At 40.6% G+C, this 18124-nt stretch overlaps 1 non-coding gene across 1 annotated transcript; it reads right to left on the bottom strand.

The window, feature by feature from the left end:
* Positions 1–2577: 2577 nt before the first annotated feature.
* LOC115189563 (U7 small nuclear RNA) lies at positions 2578–2631 on the bottom strand. Its single transcript, XR_003876951.1, has one exon. It is a non-coding gene; the product is annotated as a U7 small nuclear RNA (small nuclear RNA).
* Between the last annotated feature and the right edge of the window lie 15493 nt (positions 2632–18124).

The raw sequence follows: 18124 nt of genomic DNA, 5'->3' as shown, positions 1-18124 counted from the left end.
ATGTTTTTCTGAACCCCACCACAATGATGAATGGTGTAGTAGGCCCTGTGCTGTATGGCGACGCCTGAGTATGCATGTGTTGTGGAATGAATGTTGAATAGAATGCTAGTTTCCATGTGTTAAGGTTAAGGTCTGCTAGGTTTTCTCACTGTTTAACACAGTGTAACAAGTGGAGGAAGATCAGTTTGATACACATTGGCTGGATCTCGCTAATCTACATTAATGTCCTCTCACCTTTTCCTTCCCTTCATCTGCAATGATCTGGACACAAAGGATAGATGAAAGCAACAGTTTTGCCATTCCTGTTCATTACAGATCAGGGCAGATGAAGGGAAGTAGACAATGAGAGGAGGCCACATCAGAGTGTTGAGATGCAGCTATTGTTTTTTTTATGTGGAGGAGGTGCAGGTGGAGTGTTTTTTTATTGTCCATGGCTAGAGGTCAAGTCTGTTGTCCATGGCTAGAGCTCAAGTCTGTTGTCCATGGGTAGAGGTCAAGTCTGTTGTCCATGGGTAGAGATCAAGTCTGTTGTCCATGGCTAGAGGTCAAGTCTGCTGTCCATGGGTAGAGGTCAAGTCTGTTGTCCATGGCTAGAGGTCAAGTCTGTTGTCCATGGGTAGAGGTCAAATCTGTTGTCCATGGCTAGAGGTCAAGTCTGTTGTCCATGGTTATAGGTCAAGTCTGTTGTCCATGGGTAGAGGTCAAGTCTGTGGTCCATGGCTAGAGGACACATCTGTTGTCCATGGGTAGAGGACAAATCAGTTGGCCATGGCTAGAGGTCAAGTCTGTTGTCCATGTCTAAATCAAATAAAATGTTATTGGTCACATCATCATTTCTGATGCGAATTCACATTTTTACACTCTTCCCATATGCTATTCAAGTCATTTGACATCTTTTCTTATTGGTTAAAAAGGTCATAAGGCCTACATCGTTTCAATAACAATATAGCTGAAACCACTAGCCTATTGGCTTCATTAAATTACTGAATTTATTCTCTTGTAATTGCGTTATTTAAAATATTATTGTAACAGTAGGCCTACCTACACAATATCCTCATATGGGGTTACTGACTAAAATCCATTTGAATGAATAATAAGAAGTGTTGATTATTTGGCCTTGGGGAGAGCACAGTGCATGGAAGAAAACATAACACCTCAGGAAGGGGTGCTGGAAGTGCTGCAGATAAATTCAAATACATTTGCCAAGTTATATAATTACTAATGTATCTATAGAAATAAATGAAATTATTGAAAATACTACACCAGAGAGCATAATCTAGCCACAGAGGATCAATAGCTTATTAAAAGAATTGCTGTAGATTGTGTTTTGTCACATTAGGAGCGTATAGGCCTACAGTTGGGAATCCCGCAATTGGGCAGCCTGCACGGCAAATATCAAACAGCTGATTGTTGAGTTGTGGCTGTTAATGAACAGAAGGAGAAGCTAAAAGGTATTTTGCAATATTTAAAAATATAATTGCGAGGAAAAATAGTTTGGATAAGTGAGTGCCACTTAAAAGTTGGTGGACTATAATTTCCTCATATTGTAGGCCTAAGATCTGTGTATCCACACTTTCATTGGCCTATGCTATTGGTTGCATTTAAGACATGGGTCGTTCATTTTATTCATCTCAGTATATCAATGTCAGAGTAGCTTGTCATTTTGTGTGGTATAAAAAAATATTATTTTAATTTCTCCAGTCATGTAAAATGAAGTAGAATTGCAGGAAAATATTTTCTCAGACACGCCAACCCCTCAACTCCTGGTATTCAGGACTGAGCCTAGAATGTTATGAAACTCTGGTGAAGGCCCTGATGCTAGGTCAAGTTGATTCCATCTGTGGTTCTTTAAAATAGAGAATAGGGATTAGGAGTGATGCTCTCTGAAAGTGGGGAAACAAACCAACAAACCAAACCTTAAGAAGAAAAGATCCACTTCCCAAAACAGCTTTTTTGGAGGCAAGCAAGCCCTGTTCTGTTTTAAACATTTATATCCTCCTTTGCATGCAGTACTTGGTAAACAGCTTTTGAGTTCATGTTTTTTCTACTCAAGTTGAGTAAGCAGAGACAAAATCAGCTGAATAGCTCTATATAGGGGAAAACAGTCAACAGATTTGCACAGCGAGAGAGAGAGAGATACAAAACTAAATGAGAGCATTGTGAATACTCAAACAAACAAAGCTCTTGTACATTAGTCAACCATAAACACCGCATGTATCCACGCAATTCCCCATCCAGCCATCACTATCCACTTGTCCCACATGAAAAAATACTATAGTATACTATGGTATAAATACTACAGTATTCACTGTAGGGTTTTTGCAGACTTTACTGTAGCATATACACTGTAATGTTTTTGCAGACTTAAGTCAGCAAAAACACTAGTGAATACTGTAGTATTTACAGTTAACTATAGTATAAATACTGTAGTAAAATAAAACTGTAGTATATACTATAATAATTCATGTATTTTTTGGGGGGGTGGTAGTATTTTGTAGCATTTACTGTAGTGTATTTGCAGAGAGAACTGTAGTATTTACTATAGTGTTTTTATTTTATTATCTTTGACATAGAAGTGGGGGCTTTCTCCTTCAGGAAACCTACTGGAGAAATACTAAAAGAGCAATTTTTCCATGACCTGTTGGAATGGATATCTCATCACTTACAGTATACTACAGTAATGTACTATACTATAGTAAATTCTAATATTTTTTCATGTGTGGTGAGTCACCTGCTAAAATAATAGTCAGGTAGAGAGTGCTCCGCTTCAGTGGCTCCCAATGAACAGATATCAGCTGTAATTGATGGGGAGTTTGAGGTCCAGGTTAATTACTTAGGATGTCCCAAATGGCACCCTATTCCTTTTGTAGTGCACAGATCTCTATGGGTCCTGGTCAAAAATAGTGCACTGCTAAGGGAATATAGGGTGCCATTTGAGATAAACTCTATAGTACCTGGACCGTTCCACTCTGGTCTTTACCAGCCTGACCACATCACCCCTGGGCTTTACCAGCCTGACCACCTCCACTCTGGTCTTTACCAGCCTGACCACCTCCACTCTGGTCTTTACCAGCCTGACCACCTCCACACTGGTCTTTACCAGCCTGACCACCTCCACTCTGGTCACATGTTAAATTGACTGTGGGGAGTTAGTTATCTGTCTCCCGACGGTGTTGTGTTCCAGCTCTCAGACTCTGCTGTAGCATCCAGTATAAGTACCACTGCATCACTCTGGTCCCAATCCATCCACATTATCTTCAGCAGGGAGAACTTCTTTCATCACCACTCAGTGTCGGAGAGCAGGACAACCATTCAATCCACATAATCAATGGTTTCACTATGGGTGGGCCTGTTTAGTGTACTGTAGTATGTACACCTCTAAGAAGGAGAGGGTATTAGAGAATATAAATGAATGGTTAGGAATGTGCTTTTAATTCAACAGGCATAAGATGGAGGGTAGCCATTTGTAGGATGTACAGTGTATTACAATAATAATTTGTGAAATTACATATTGACTTAACGGTGATAAATGAAGTCTCAAAGAAAGTCATGGTTGGCAGTATGCCCTGGAACGTTTGTAGGGCACAGACACCTGGGCTGGAAGTGCCTCTTAAGATGTATTCTATCAGATCTGGCCAGACAGGTCATATTTCAGGATCCTGTTAAATCATGTAACACCATAGAAATAGAATAACTAGAAGCGCCAAAGCCCCTCAACCACGGCAATCTGAACGCTAAACTTCCTGCTTTTATTTCCTGCTTTACTCCTACGGGCACACTAAATTATGCTGCCAGTCCACCTATCACAAAAATGTACTGTAAGCTGTGATCATATCTTAAGTCCTTCTCCATGATTGTAGGCTGAATAGTGAGAGAGAGGGGTTAGGCTGAGCAGACTCACTCAACGTCATCACTGTAATGAACTGCGGTATCTTGAAAGAAGCTTGGACAGTGGCATTGTTTGATCTTGCGTTTATTCACTACTCCCTACTACCACTGGGTGGTGTTAATTTACAAGTCACTATTCCTCCAGTTTTCCTTGTCATAAAAGGGGAAAGTCTTATTTTGGCAACATTTTGACAGACATAAATATTTAGATGTGGTCGTAGTAGACATACTTATCCTACTGATATGTCTGTTCCAAACATTCCAAAGCATTCCATCAGAATGCTGAGGCTGAAGCCTTGAGCTACCATACAAAAGGATATCTGGTGAAGTTTGGTACAAAGCTAAAATCGAACATTATAAAGGTGGACAACACAGGGTGATAATGACATAAAGCTCTTGTAGAAAAAAAATGCCATAGTGGGTCAATTTAGGGCTTATGGATTTTAGGAAGCTACAGGCACATATGTGTCTTCCTTCCCAGACTTTTTCTGTCTCAACATGATGAGAAAACAATTCAACTCCCCCAATTCACCCTATTACAGTTGAATTACATAGAACCCTGACTGTAAACCTCCAAAGTCATATAGACAAACGTTAATGTCCTATTTGAACCAGGCTGTTGTGAGGTTTTGTAAGCCAGGATGAGGCCTTCTTTGAATTGTGGTGTTCAGAGTAAACTGCGATGAAGAGACTCTTCCCCTGGAAGAAGAAGAATGGCTTGTGGTGAGCACCATTAGATGGGGCAAATATACATACGCACACACACGCACGCACGCACGCACGCACGCACGCACACACACACACACACACACACACACACACACACACACACACACACACACACACACACACACACACACACACACACACACACACACACACACACACACACACACACACGCCCTTACCGATAGTTTTGTCAACTTTGAACAAGGTGATGTATTTGGAGCCCTATCGTGATTTCACAATGGAAATGTTTTGTTGTATTTTCCCTTTTCTCTGTAGTCTCCTGTGGCACAACTCAACCACAAAGTTCAGATGGATATGTCTAAAACCAAAGAATATAAATACTTTGAACTAAGCCCAGTCTTGGATGCTCTGCCTCCCTAGGCAAGACAAAAAATCACTGCAAAACTGGTATAGTGTATAATGTCGGCAAACAAAGCAATTTTATGAATGCCCATCAATGTGGTACCGTTTGTAAAACATGCATTTGCATTGGCTTTATTCGTCGTGATTCCTGACAAAGGCTTAAGACTAATCAATTTGGCTATTTAAGACCTGAATATCAGCTACCCACGTTTATCAGGAGTTATCTTGACCCTATTTTCAATGAGAATCAATGTGTTTATACAGCGGGAAATGCAGAAGTATTATCGTCTTCGTTATGATCTGCTCGTCCAAAATGTACAAATACAAACTTGAGATCACTGATTATCATGACAATGTAGCACAGTGAAGCTCCCGGAAACCAGTCGTGGGTAACCTAATTTCATTCCATATTGTCCATGTCATTTTGACCTGTCCTGTTTTGATGATATGGTGTTTAACATGCTAAGTCATATTTCCATCAAAGTGCATTTTTATTTGATAGGACACCATTTAGGCCAGAGATCATCAATTAAACGGATGGTATGGGAGCCGAAACAATTGCAAATAATTTGGCGCGCTGCCAGTTGGGGAACCCTGATTTAGGCAATTTGATCAGAGACAAGTGCATGATGTAAAAACTGTCTGTCTCATTACATTATCATAAATTTGGTCTCCAGTCTGAATGGCTACAGAAAAAACACATACTGTAGGCTACTACTCTTTCTATTGTAGGCCTATAGGATTCATTATTTATGTTAGATGACTTTGACGGATCATTGGTGGAGACGCGTGGCAACTGGACATGGATAAGCTAAATATTTAGCGCCCCTGCAGAATTGCTTATAATGGGGAGGCATCAGCGCTCACCTAAGTAGCTCATATGCCAATGGGTGAGAGAAGTTATCATTGTTTTTAGGCAGAATAATGTGAGGTGTTATGTGCTGTTGGAGGTGCATCTTGGTCAGTTTAGCTCAGAAAATGCCGCCTTTATCAATTTGCTGCCCTGCGCGGAAGTCTAATCCTTCATAATCCTGCCCTGTTTTTAACGCGGCTCATTACAAACTTCAACTCTTACCCAAATAACTACTATCCCACTCAATATTCCAAATGTAGCCACCTTCTATACTTGAAAGTCAACTGTTAAAGTTTGAGACTTATAGATACAACATGGCGGCATCACAAAAGCTATAAATGGTACACTACATTTGATACACAAAGCTACACCTTTTTCCAACTTCCATGATCCTGAAAATGTACCTGGTTTCATAGACCTACAATGGACAAATTAAACGCTCTTCATTTCTCTTGCTTGTTGTTGCATGTCTGAAAACACCATGTCATTTTACTGAGATGTACAACATGGTATGTGAGAGAAGGATGGGTTTTGAGGCTATACAGATAGTGAGGGTTTCCAAGCATAACATTATCCTTTCAATTTGAATCCTCTCGGAGCAGAACTGTGAAATTATTACATCAAATTTAATGCATTTGAAAAACATACAGTGAACACGCTTATGTTGAGGGAACCATTAAATGATAATGCCATTTCGTTCCAGTACATGTCATAACACATATTGTCTCATCCCGTGCTTCAATGATTATTGGTGGTATCTATGATCATATTCTTGAGGCATCACTCATTCAAAAGGTCAAAGGTTACCACCACAAAAATATAATTATTGGAATGTCAAACATCCTGCTTGTCTTCTCTAAATACGCCTCCCACCTATCACAGAACATTGACTTGAATGGGAATGTCCAGTCTAGTAATTCTGTTTCTATGGTTACTGCAACAACACCTCCCTTTTATAACGGTTCAATATTTACATTGAGTCACAGCTCATATAGACACTCTACAGCATGGATCTGCAACTCTTCTCCTGGAGAGTTACTGGGCAAGCTTTTTATTCCATCCCGGCACTAATCTTAGCCTCAACAATCAAATCTTGTGTGCACACACGGCAGCTATTCAATTCATATGTCACAAGAGGCTATGCCAGAAATAACACACCTGTTTCAAATCATCAACTATTGATGGTCTCCAGTAGCTGTCCAAGACCAGAGTTGGAGATACCTGCTCAAGTTGGGGGAGACCCCTGCTTTACAGTCTGACTCTGGTCTGGTTACATTCAGTTCTACCACACAGCAGAAGTAGAAGCACTGCTAAACTATGGAACGGTAAAAATGTGAATCTTTGAAAGGAGAAAAGCGAAGACTTAAACAGAGCTCTCCCTAACTCCCTCTGCTTTCTTAATCCAGAGACCCCTGCCTTTCATCTCCACTCCCCATCACAGTACCACTGGAATTCCAAATAGGTATGAATTTTTATCCGCCCGCTTTTCTCTCAGTGGAGTATTAACAATCGCGCCCCGTGTCGCAAATGGCATCTCCGAGGTTGGGGCGGACCTTAATTCCTCTGCGAAGGGCACACGAAGTAAATCCATTTCTCTGGCGACGCGGTTCACTGAATAACAAATCACGGGGGCAGACACTGCTTTCCCTCCTGTTAAAGAAGCCGATTGCAAGGAGCTTCTCCCCTCACAGGAGGCTGGGCCTGTAACACTGTGGTTTATCACTGGGAGAAGGAGAACACAAACACAGGGGTCATGCTGCCTGAAGGGACAGAAAGAAACATGCACACACACACGCACACACATGCATACACACGTGCACACACACCTTTACATTCCAATATGCTCCCACTTACGCTTTGGTTAAATATATGGGTATTTTCACACCGTGAAGTCACATTTACACCAACAATCTTCAACTGAATAAACTGGAGATCCTTCTGATGGGAGAACATGTTCATTTCACCATTCAACATCATCATGACCTTGACATTTTCTCAGTATCATCAGGGAAAACTCCCAACACTACTTCCTCCTCATATCTCAGAGTGCAAAAAATATACATTTCCTTCTGTCTCTATCTAAACCAAATTATTTTGATGGAATACCAGCCACTTGTCAGAACCTGTGAAGGCAGTTCATATTTTTATAAAACAGCTTATCTGGTTACATGACCAGTGTAATGTTATTTATACCCTGCAAACAAAATGGCTACGGTGCTTTCGATCCTGATAAGGGCCTCTCTTCCAAGGAAATAGTGACAGAAACCTTATTACAACACTGTGATTTACCTTATTTATTTCTGTGACCTAGAAAAAGTGGTGTTTCAATCCACTGTGCTGTTCCATGCACAGACAATTTGATTTACTATGCTATCTGCAATGGAGTGAATGTTCCTAATGCATTACCGTATGGTTTTCTTCCCTGTATGGTTCTGGGTGGATTTTCCCAACAGGTAATACAAACAAACAACACCCTGCCGGATCTGAGAAGGAAATGCCAATCATCGCATGATAATGTAAAGTAGCTCGAGTGCCATTCTCTCTCTGCGTTGGCAAAGTCCTTTGTTGATGTTGTCGAGCCAAACAATTTTGACTTTGGCAAAGCAGCAATGTAGGGTGGTCGACTGCTGGAACCGTCATGCACTCAGGATAATCACGGAGTCTGTTAGTAACATTCTCATAGGGTTATCAAATCTCCCACTTTGGTGGGAAATCAAGGCAAAATCTGTGATTTTTTTTAGAGCGAGGTGACCATGTTTTTTGTCTGAAACCTGAAAAGTGTGTGAGACTAAATACGTAATGGAATGGTGGACTATTGATTGGAAGGCTGGGCACACATGGGACGATGAGGTGCTAAGAGCCTTTTAGAGAGTTGTTGGATACTCTCTGTATCTTTCTTTCTCTCTCACATGAACACACACACACTTCCAGGGAAATCGGGAAATATGCTATTTTGCAGACATCGCAGTGACACACACACAGCGGCAGGCGGACACACACACACGGTCACATGAATAAGGAAAGATAAATGGATGACAGAACGGCTGACACATCAAATTATTAAATAAGAATGACTGAGAATGGGTCACACATCAGATTATTAAATAAGAATGACTGAGAATGGGTCACACATCAGATTATTAAATAAGAATGACTGAGAATGGGTCACACATCAGATTATTAAATAAGAATGACTGAGAATGGGTCATACATCAGATTATTAAATAAGAATGACTGAGAATGGGTCACACATCATATTATTAAATAAGAATGACTGAGAATGGGTCACACATCAGATTATTAAATAAGAATGACTGAGAATGGGTCATACATCAGATTATTAAATAAGAATGACTGAGAATGGGTCACACATCAGATTATTAAATAAGGATGACTGAGAATCGGTCACACATCACATTATTCAATAAGTGGCGGGGTAGAGATCATACACGGATGACTGAGAACAGGTCACACATCAGATTATTAATTAAGTGGCTGGGTAGAGATCATACATGGATGACTGAGAACGGGTCACACATCAGATTATTAATTAAGTGGCAGGGTAGAGATCATACACAGTGAAATGAAGCAGCTAGGAGGACTTATAACATCCTAGCACCAGCGCCTGCAGTGTTGGTGAAAAACCAAGCCCTTCATAAGCAGTCAGTCACTGGGCCGACTCAACAGTGTGTGAAATTAAGAGGGGAATAGAAGTGGACAGACATTAAGTCACTCTGTGACTCCCCCTCACCCAGTTCTCACAGACCAGACAGCAGCTAATGCTGCCCCGGAGCCCAGGGACTGCTATCACACAACAACAGGGCTGGAGTTCCACTTCTTGTCATTTAGTGGCTATACAATAGACACCAGAAGACATGGAGACCCATGTAGAGCGAGCTCCTTTCTCAGCACTTCTACAATGAGACACTGGAGACTGGTGAGAGTTTACTGAAGTTCTTGACCCTTGCAAGATCATGTACATTTTTAATTTGACCTTCATTTAACTATTCAAAACATTGGTCACAATTTACAATATATATAGCAACATTATGCCAATGATGTAATTTCAGTGTCGGTATTGTTATGTTGCAAATTATGTACCAGGTAGTTTGGGCAATATACCACGGCTAAGGGCTGTATCCAGGCAATCCACTTTATGTCGTGCCTAAGAACAGCCCTTAGCCGTGGTATATTTTTATGCAATAAGGCCAAAGGGGGTGTGGTATATGGCCAATATATCACAAGCCCCCGAGGTGCCTTATTGCTATTATAAACTGGTTAGCAATGTAATTACAGCAGTTAAAATAAATGTTTTGTCATACCTGTGCTATATGGTCTGATGTACCACGGCTGTTAACCAATCAGCATTCTGGGCTCAAACCATCCCGTTTATAATGGCTAATATAAGACACCCTCTCGGGCCTAATTGCTTAATTATACTATGCTCTTCCATATAAACAATTGACGTAACTGTGCAATCTAAACAATAATTGCAGGGGTAAGGGAAGGTTATTGACAAATTAAGAGATGTATGGGTAATAAAAGGGCAATGAGGTTATGGATGAAGCATTTCACTGCCAAGAAATTGTAAGATTAAAAAATATACTATTTTCCAACAAACTGTTTCACTCACATCAGATTGATTGCAGACATACTGTAACCAGATGTTCTTCTCGAAGTTTCTTTTAGAGGTGCAAAACAAATAAATCAATATGACAGCAGAGAGTTACAGTTGAGCAAGATGAACTGAATTTCCAACTTCTAAAAGTTACATTTATAGACTCCCGCTAACACACTAACACAGTGGTAGTTCTCAACCAGAGTGCTGCTGTTGACCCTAGCCAACTTCCATTGTAGAGGAGTGGTGGTGGGTTGTAAAAAAGCATCTTTAACGTATTACAACTGTATACTGTAAATCTAATTCTAATTCAATACAATTAAAGGTATTGGTATTATACAATAAGCTATACTGAACTAACACTGCAATAAAAGTAAAAGGCAACTTTTGATAAAATGTAGACAGTGAAGACGTTAAGAATGCCTTCAGAAAGTATTCACACCACTTGATTTTTTCCGCATTTCGTTGTGTTACAGCCTGAATTTAAAATGGATTCAACTGAAATGTTCCACAATCCAGGTGTGGAAAGCTCTTAGAGACTTACCCAGAAAGACTGTAAAAGCTAACAAAGGTGCTTCTACAAAGTATTGACTCAGGGGTGTGAATACTTACGTAAATAAGATATTTCTGTATTTAATTTTCAATACATTTGCAAATATTTCTAAAAACATGTTTTCACTTTGTCATTATGAGGTATTGTGTGTAGATAAGTGAGAAACAAATATATTTAATTCATTTTGAATTCAGGCTGTAACACAAGAAAGCCAAGGGGTATGAATACTTTCTGAAGGTATTGTATGGTACTTCTTCCTTGCAGCTAAGTATGTTAATATGTGGGTATGTTTGTGAGTATGTTTGAGTTATTATGTGGGTATGTATGTGAGTTAATATGGGGGTATGTTTGAGTTAAAATTGTAATTTGTGGGTATGTTTGTGAGTTAATATGGGGGTATGTTTGAGTTAATATGTTAATATATTAATATGTGGGTATGTTTTGGGAGTTAAAATGGGGGTATGTCTGATTTAATATGTTAATATAGTGTAACGACCCTGGGTTTATAAGCGCGGAAATCGACTCTGCCGCTCGAGCATGCTTTTGCGGCACAGTCGATAGCGCGCCGGACTTCGGGCTTGAAGGTCGAGGGTTCGAGACCTGCTCCCTGCCTGTTCATTACATTGGTGTCGGAAGTGATCGGACCTTGCATCCACGACAGTGCGTGTGCTTGGCCGGTGAGCGCGTTCCTGTAAGACGTTGAGTCGCAAGCTAACGCGAGGACGCGCTCTTTGAAAGGAGGGAGTAGTGTAACGACCCTGGGTTTATAAGCGCGGAAATCGACTCTGCCGCTCGAGCATGCTTTTGCGGCACAGTCGATAGCGCGCCGGACTTCGGGCTTGAAGGTCGAGGGTTCGAGACCTGCTCCCTGCCTGTTCATTACAATATTAATATGGGGGTATGTTTGAGTTAATATGTTAATATATGAATATTGGGTATGTTTTGTTAATATGTTGGTATGTTTGAGTTAATATGTTAATATATTAATATGTGGGTCTGTTTTGTTAATATGAGGGTATGTGTGTGAGTTGCAAACAAATTCCCTCTTTCTGAGACCCTAACTTTGTCAATGCAGGGAGGAGCTACATTTACATACGAAACGTTGAGGATAGAGTGACACTATTATTAAGGAAATTCTGTTCATTACACTAATGATAAAAGACTCAGTTGCCAAGGTAATATGTAAAATAGTCTCTTTATACTCTAGAACTGTGAGAGCAAGAGAAATTTACAAACTGGAAGTAAGAAAGTAAAAAGTTGGACATACTGTCAGTGAATCATGCATATGATGGTAGGAAATTAATATTGTGTGTACAATTCAATAAGTAAATTCTGTTTAAGTAATGGATTCAAAGTGAAATATTTTGATCTGCAAATGTAAAAAAATATCTTCTTGTGTGCCGTAGGTAGGTGTCAAATAAAAGTGAAAAATTATGCGAATACTCATGGATTGTTCCACCAATTCAGTTTATTTTAGTCAAAAACAAATTTTTATTTCACATAATTTTAACATTCTGTCATAAAGAGCAAATGTTAATCTTCATAAAAACACATATCAGGTATGAAGGTAAGACTTTGTCAAAGCAACAAAATAAACAATCCTGTTGAATTTTGGCACTTTAACAAGTCTTTATGCATACATTTTTTGGGGATTTATTGAATTTTCCACGTAGACTATATTAAAAGGCACTTAATTAAATACACCCTATTCCCTTTAAAAATTCAATATTGGTGCACAATTCCTCCTTAAAATATCAAAGGGATGCAAAAGGAACTCTTTTCGTGGAACGCTCACCCCTCATATTTCCACAGTGCTGATTAGATGTTTAACATCAAACAGAGACAGCAAACAGAATAGCCTATAATCCATGGTCGTAAAAGAGGTAGACTCTGACCATCTGTAAAAGGGAGGTTTGAAATTGCAATGAGAATGTATAATGTTGATGTTTCCATAGCCCCGCCTATTATACCAGATGACGAAGCTTTGGGAGTGTCCAATGACATAAGCCCTCTGTCCAGTAAGATAACACTAGCTAGGGTGGAGACCCTAGTCCTTATCAGGGTCAGCCCAGTAACAGTAGACACAAATACTGAGCAAACAATCTACTTCCCCTCCTTTCAGTTCTGTCAAATGCTTTCTCTATGATATAAATCAAATCAAAGTTTATTTGTCGCGTACACAGATTAGCAGATGTTAAAGCAGGTGCAGCTACATGCTTTTGTTCCTAGCTCCAGCAGTACAGTACATGTTTAATAGTATAATACTATTACACAAATAACACCAAGACAAAAAAGAAACAAAAAAATAAGAAACAAGACATTAAGAAATATATATACTGTAAACATGGTGTTACAGACAGAATAGAAGTAGGAAAAGGTACCGTGTGTACAGCAGTTGTTAGATAGGATGAGCTACAGTATGTCGAGAATAAATTACACTTCAACAGAGTAATGTTACAGCAATGCTAATCTTATCTGTTACTAACTAAAGAAGCGATTTCAGAACAATAGACAGTATGTAAATATAATGTGATCAATGACTATGTACAGTGTATTCGTAAAGTATTCAGACCCCTTGACTTTTTCAGCATTTTGTTATGTTACAGCCTTATTCTAAAATGTATTAAACAAAAAAATGTCCTCATCAATGAGGTCGAAGGAATTGTCCGTAGAGCGCCGAGACAGGATTGTGTCGAGGCACAGATCTTGGGAAGGGTACCAAAAAATGTCTGCAGCATTGAAGGTCCCCAAGACCTTCAATGTGGCCTCCATCATGGGGCGGCAGGAAGCTTAGTGGTTAGAGCATTAGACTTGTAACTGAAAGGTTGTGAGATCAAATCCCTGAGCTGACAAGGTAAAAATCTGTTGTTCTGCCCCTGAACAAGGCAGTTAACCCACTGTTCCTAGGCTGTCACTGAAAATAAGAGTTTGTTCTTAACTGACTTGCCTAGTTAAATAAAGGTAAAAAAATAGATTGTAAAATGAAGAAGTTTGAAACCACCAAGACTCTTCCTAGAGCAATTGGGGGAGAAGGGCCTTGGTCAGGGAGGTGACCAAGAACCTGATTGTCACTCTGACAGAGCTTTAGAGTTCTCCTCTGTCAAGATGGGAGAACCTTCCAGAAGGTCAACCATCTCTGCAGCACTCCACCAATCAGGCTCTTTTGGTAGAGTCTGGTCTTTATGGCAGATGAAACCAAGATTTAACTCTTTGGCCTGAATGCCAAAGAGCCTTCCCCAAACTGTTGCCACTAAGTTGGAAGCGCAGAATCGTCTAAAATGTCATTGTATGCTGTAGTGTTAAGATTTCCCTGCACTGGATCTAAGGGGCCTGGCTAGAACCGTGAAAAACATCTCAAAACCATTATTCCTCCTCTACCAAACTTTGAAGTTGGCATTATGCACTCAGGCATGTAGCGTTCTCCTGGCATGCGCCATACCCAGATTCGTCCATCGGACTGCCAGATGGTGAAGCGTGATTCATTACTCCAGCGAACAATGGCGGCAAGCTTTACACCACTCTAGCCGATGCTTGGCATTGCGCATGGGGATCTTAGGCTTGTGTGCGGCTGCTCGGCCATGGCAACCCATTTCATGAAGCGCCCAACTAACAGTTATTGTGTTGTTGACCGGGGCAGCTCTAGCAGGGCAGAAATTTGACAAAATGACTTGTTGGAAAGGTGCAATCCTATGATGATACCACGATGAAAGTCACTGAGCTCTTCAGTAAGTCCATTCTACTTACAGTGTTTGTCTATGGAGATTGCATGGCTGTGTCCTTGATTTTATACACGTCAGCAACTGGTATGGATGAAATAGCCGAATCCACTCATTTGAAGGGGTGTCCACATAGTTTTGTATATATAGTGTATCATTCAACATGGGTCCTTATGGTTATTCAAATACAATTTAACATTCCTGTATTTTTCTTTTGGAACAATGCCAAGAACACAATGCAACTCGAGATCATATCTTAATGTCTCAAACAAGTTAAGTACAAGGACATTTCGTGGCTATTTCTTGTACTCTGGGCTATAGAATGTACAGTACATATTGGATGTACTGGATCTAAACTATGCTTCACTGAAATGCTCTTTAAAAAAAGGCTAAAGCAATTACATTTTTCCACACTAACCTCTGACAGACTTGGGCATGGGCCTCTCACGATGCTTGATTTAGCGATTCAGCGCTGTAACGGAGTGATACGGTTTTAGCTGGCAGAGCTCCGAGCTCTGGACAAACTTTCGACCTAAAGCCAGTTTGTAGGTTGGCTGAAGATAGCACCCCATTGGAGGAAACTCTCTTATTCCACAGACACTCTTGAGATTGAAGGATATTGACTGAGGAGAAAAACTAATGGAATTCCATTGACCTGTTGTGAACTGCATAATGTTACGAAATCAGATCAATGTCTGCACTCTTTCTTTTCAGTGCTCGTCTCTCTCTAGGGGACTTTTAATGCTTAAAGTTGTACTTGTTGGGAGAAAAGAGTCAGAGCGATAGAAAATGTCGACAAATGTGCCAAATAGTGTTCTGAAACACTTCAGGGTTTTCAGATTGGATCTGTCAGAGCTGTAGCCTTGAGCCAAGACTCCTTGTATATTGATCATTTCACTTTGAACTTACAGAGAGAAACCAGGTTTGAAGTTGGCCTAGAATATTAATAGACTAGATATACAGAACATGCTGACAGGTTTTTGTAAATCTTTTAGCATTAACATTCTTGTAAACCTAATCACAATTACGTTACTGTCACGTCCTGAGCAGTAAAAGGGGTTATTTGTTATTGTAGTTTGGTCAAGGCGTGGCAGGGGGTGCTTGTTTTGTGTGGTTCGGTGTTTTTGGTTTATGTTCTATATTTTCTATTTCTATGTGTATATCTAGTTTTCTATTTCTATGTTGGGTTTTTGGCAATGACCTCCAATTAGAGGCAGCTGGTTGTCGTTGTCTCTAATTGGAGACCATATTTAGTTGGGTTTGTTTTCACTTGTATTTTGTGGGTGGTTATTTTCCTGTATAGCCTGTTTCGTCATTTGTTTATTTTGTTTAAATGTTTTCTTTAAATAAATTAAGAAGATGAGCACTTTACCCGCTGCGCCTTGGTCCAATCCTTACGACGCCCATGACAGTTACATTGTCTTCACACAAACTAAAGTACACTTATTTTTCTACCTCACAGACCCCAAACCATTCCCACCTCCAATTCAAGCCTTAAAGGCCAAATCCAGCCATTTTTATATCAAATCATTTCTGGGTAACAATGAAGTACTTTACTGCAATAGATTTCGACTAAAATAGGCAAAAATTTAGCAAAAAACTATTTCTCAAGCAAGAAAATGGAAAAGTAGCTTTTATTGGCAGAGAGGTTTGTTTTTGGTTTATAGCGTCCATAAAGTTACCATTGGATTAAAAAAATGCCAGATTTACAAAGTTTGATGCAACAGTTATGGAATTTATAATTCATCGCTCTCACGTGCACATTTCCATCCATCAAGAAACAATGATGTGCTACCTTTTGTAGCATTTCTGACAATGCTAACATTTTTTCCCAGCCAAATCTCAGAGTTCTGTCAAACCAGGCCAGCAACTCGGTCGCTCAGCATCTCAGAAACACAAACAACTCGCCGCCTGCACTAGCCAGGCAGCAGACAACCATAAGAAGTGGTTGAGGACAAACCTAGGCTACAATAGATAGCTACTGTATATGTTGCTACTCAAGCTGAGGTTAATCAATAAATGCATATAGATAATTGTCCAACATGAAAAATGGGTCAGTTCTTATTAGTGAGCTGAATGTGGTTCTGTTTTGATAAGCAAACGTTAGGTAGCTAGCTATTCAGCAGCTGTAACGTTAACTTACTAGCTAATGTAACATTATAGTACAGATAGAACTAACATTGGTGTTTTTATTTATTTTTACCTTTATTTAACTAGGCAAGTCAGTTAAGAACAAGTTCTTATTTTCAATGACGGCCTAGGAACAGTGGATTAACTGCCTTGTTCAGGGGCAGAATGACAGATTTGTACCTTGTCAGCTCGGGGATTTTAACTTGCGACCTTTCGGTTACTAGTCCAATGCTCTAACCACTAGGCTACGCTGCCGCCCCTCGCTGGAGACGAGAAGCAAGTACAGGAAGTGAACATTTAATGGAAAATGGACATCAAACAAAACACGAACAGCATCTGGACAGGGAGAACATAATGACATAACGACAATAATGCTGACACGGGGAACAAAACTGAGGAACAGACAGATATAGAGGGTGCAATCAATAACATGAAGGAGTCCAGGTGAGTCCAATGAGCGCAGATGCGTGTAATGATGGTGCCAGGTGTGCGTAATGAAGGGCAGCCTGGCGCCCTCGAGAGCCAGAGAGTGGAAGCGGGAGCAGGCGTGACAGTACCCCCCCTCTAGGGGTTCCACCTGGCATCCCACCTGGGCGAGCCTGATGGGCCGGCCGAGGCATGGGCGCTGGACTAGCCGACTGACACATAGAAGCCCGACGAGCTGGCTGAGGTGCGGGTGCCCAATGAGGCGTGGGAGCCTGACGATCCGGCTGAGGCGTGAAAGCCTGACGATCCCTCTGAGGCGTGGGAGCCTGACGATCCCGCTGAGGCGTGGGAGCCTGACGAGCCGGCTGACGTGGGGAGCCTGATGGGCCGGCTGAGGCATGATATGGGATGGGAGCCTGCAAATTCAACCGAGGCAAGGAAACCTCTCGAGCAAGCTGAGGCGTGGAAGCCCAACGTCACCAGCAAAAACAAAAAACAAGAATTCCCTGATGCTTCAAATAGTGGTGTCAGTATTCTGTAAGGACCGACGCTGGAGATGAGAAGCAAGTACAGGTAGTGAACATTAAATGGAAAACGGATATCAAACAAAACACGGAAAGCGTCTGGACAGGGAGAACAAAACAACATAACTACAATAATTCTGACACGGTGAACAAACCTGAGGAACAGACAGATATAGAAGGGGCAATAAACAATGTGAAGGAGTCCAGGTGAGTCCAATGAGCGCAGATGCACGTAATGATGGCGACAGGTATGCGTAATGAAGGGCAGCCTTCATTAGCTAACCAACAAGCGAGGAAAACTAGCTAGCTATATTTTGCCAATGA

Source organism: Salmo trutta, chromosome 3 (assembly GCF_901001165.1).
Source record: "Salmo trutta chromosome 3, fSalTru1.1, whole genome shotgun sequence".
NCBI classification, from domain to species: Eukaryota; Metazoa; Chordata; class Actinopteri; order Salmoniformes; family Salmonidae; genus Salmo; species Salmo trutta.
Note: the sequence above shows the minus strand (reverse complement) of the source record. Positions and strands in the feature narration are given on the sequence as shown.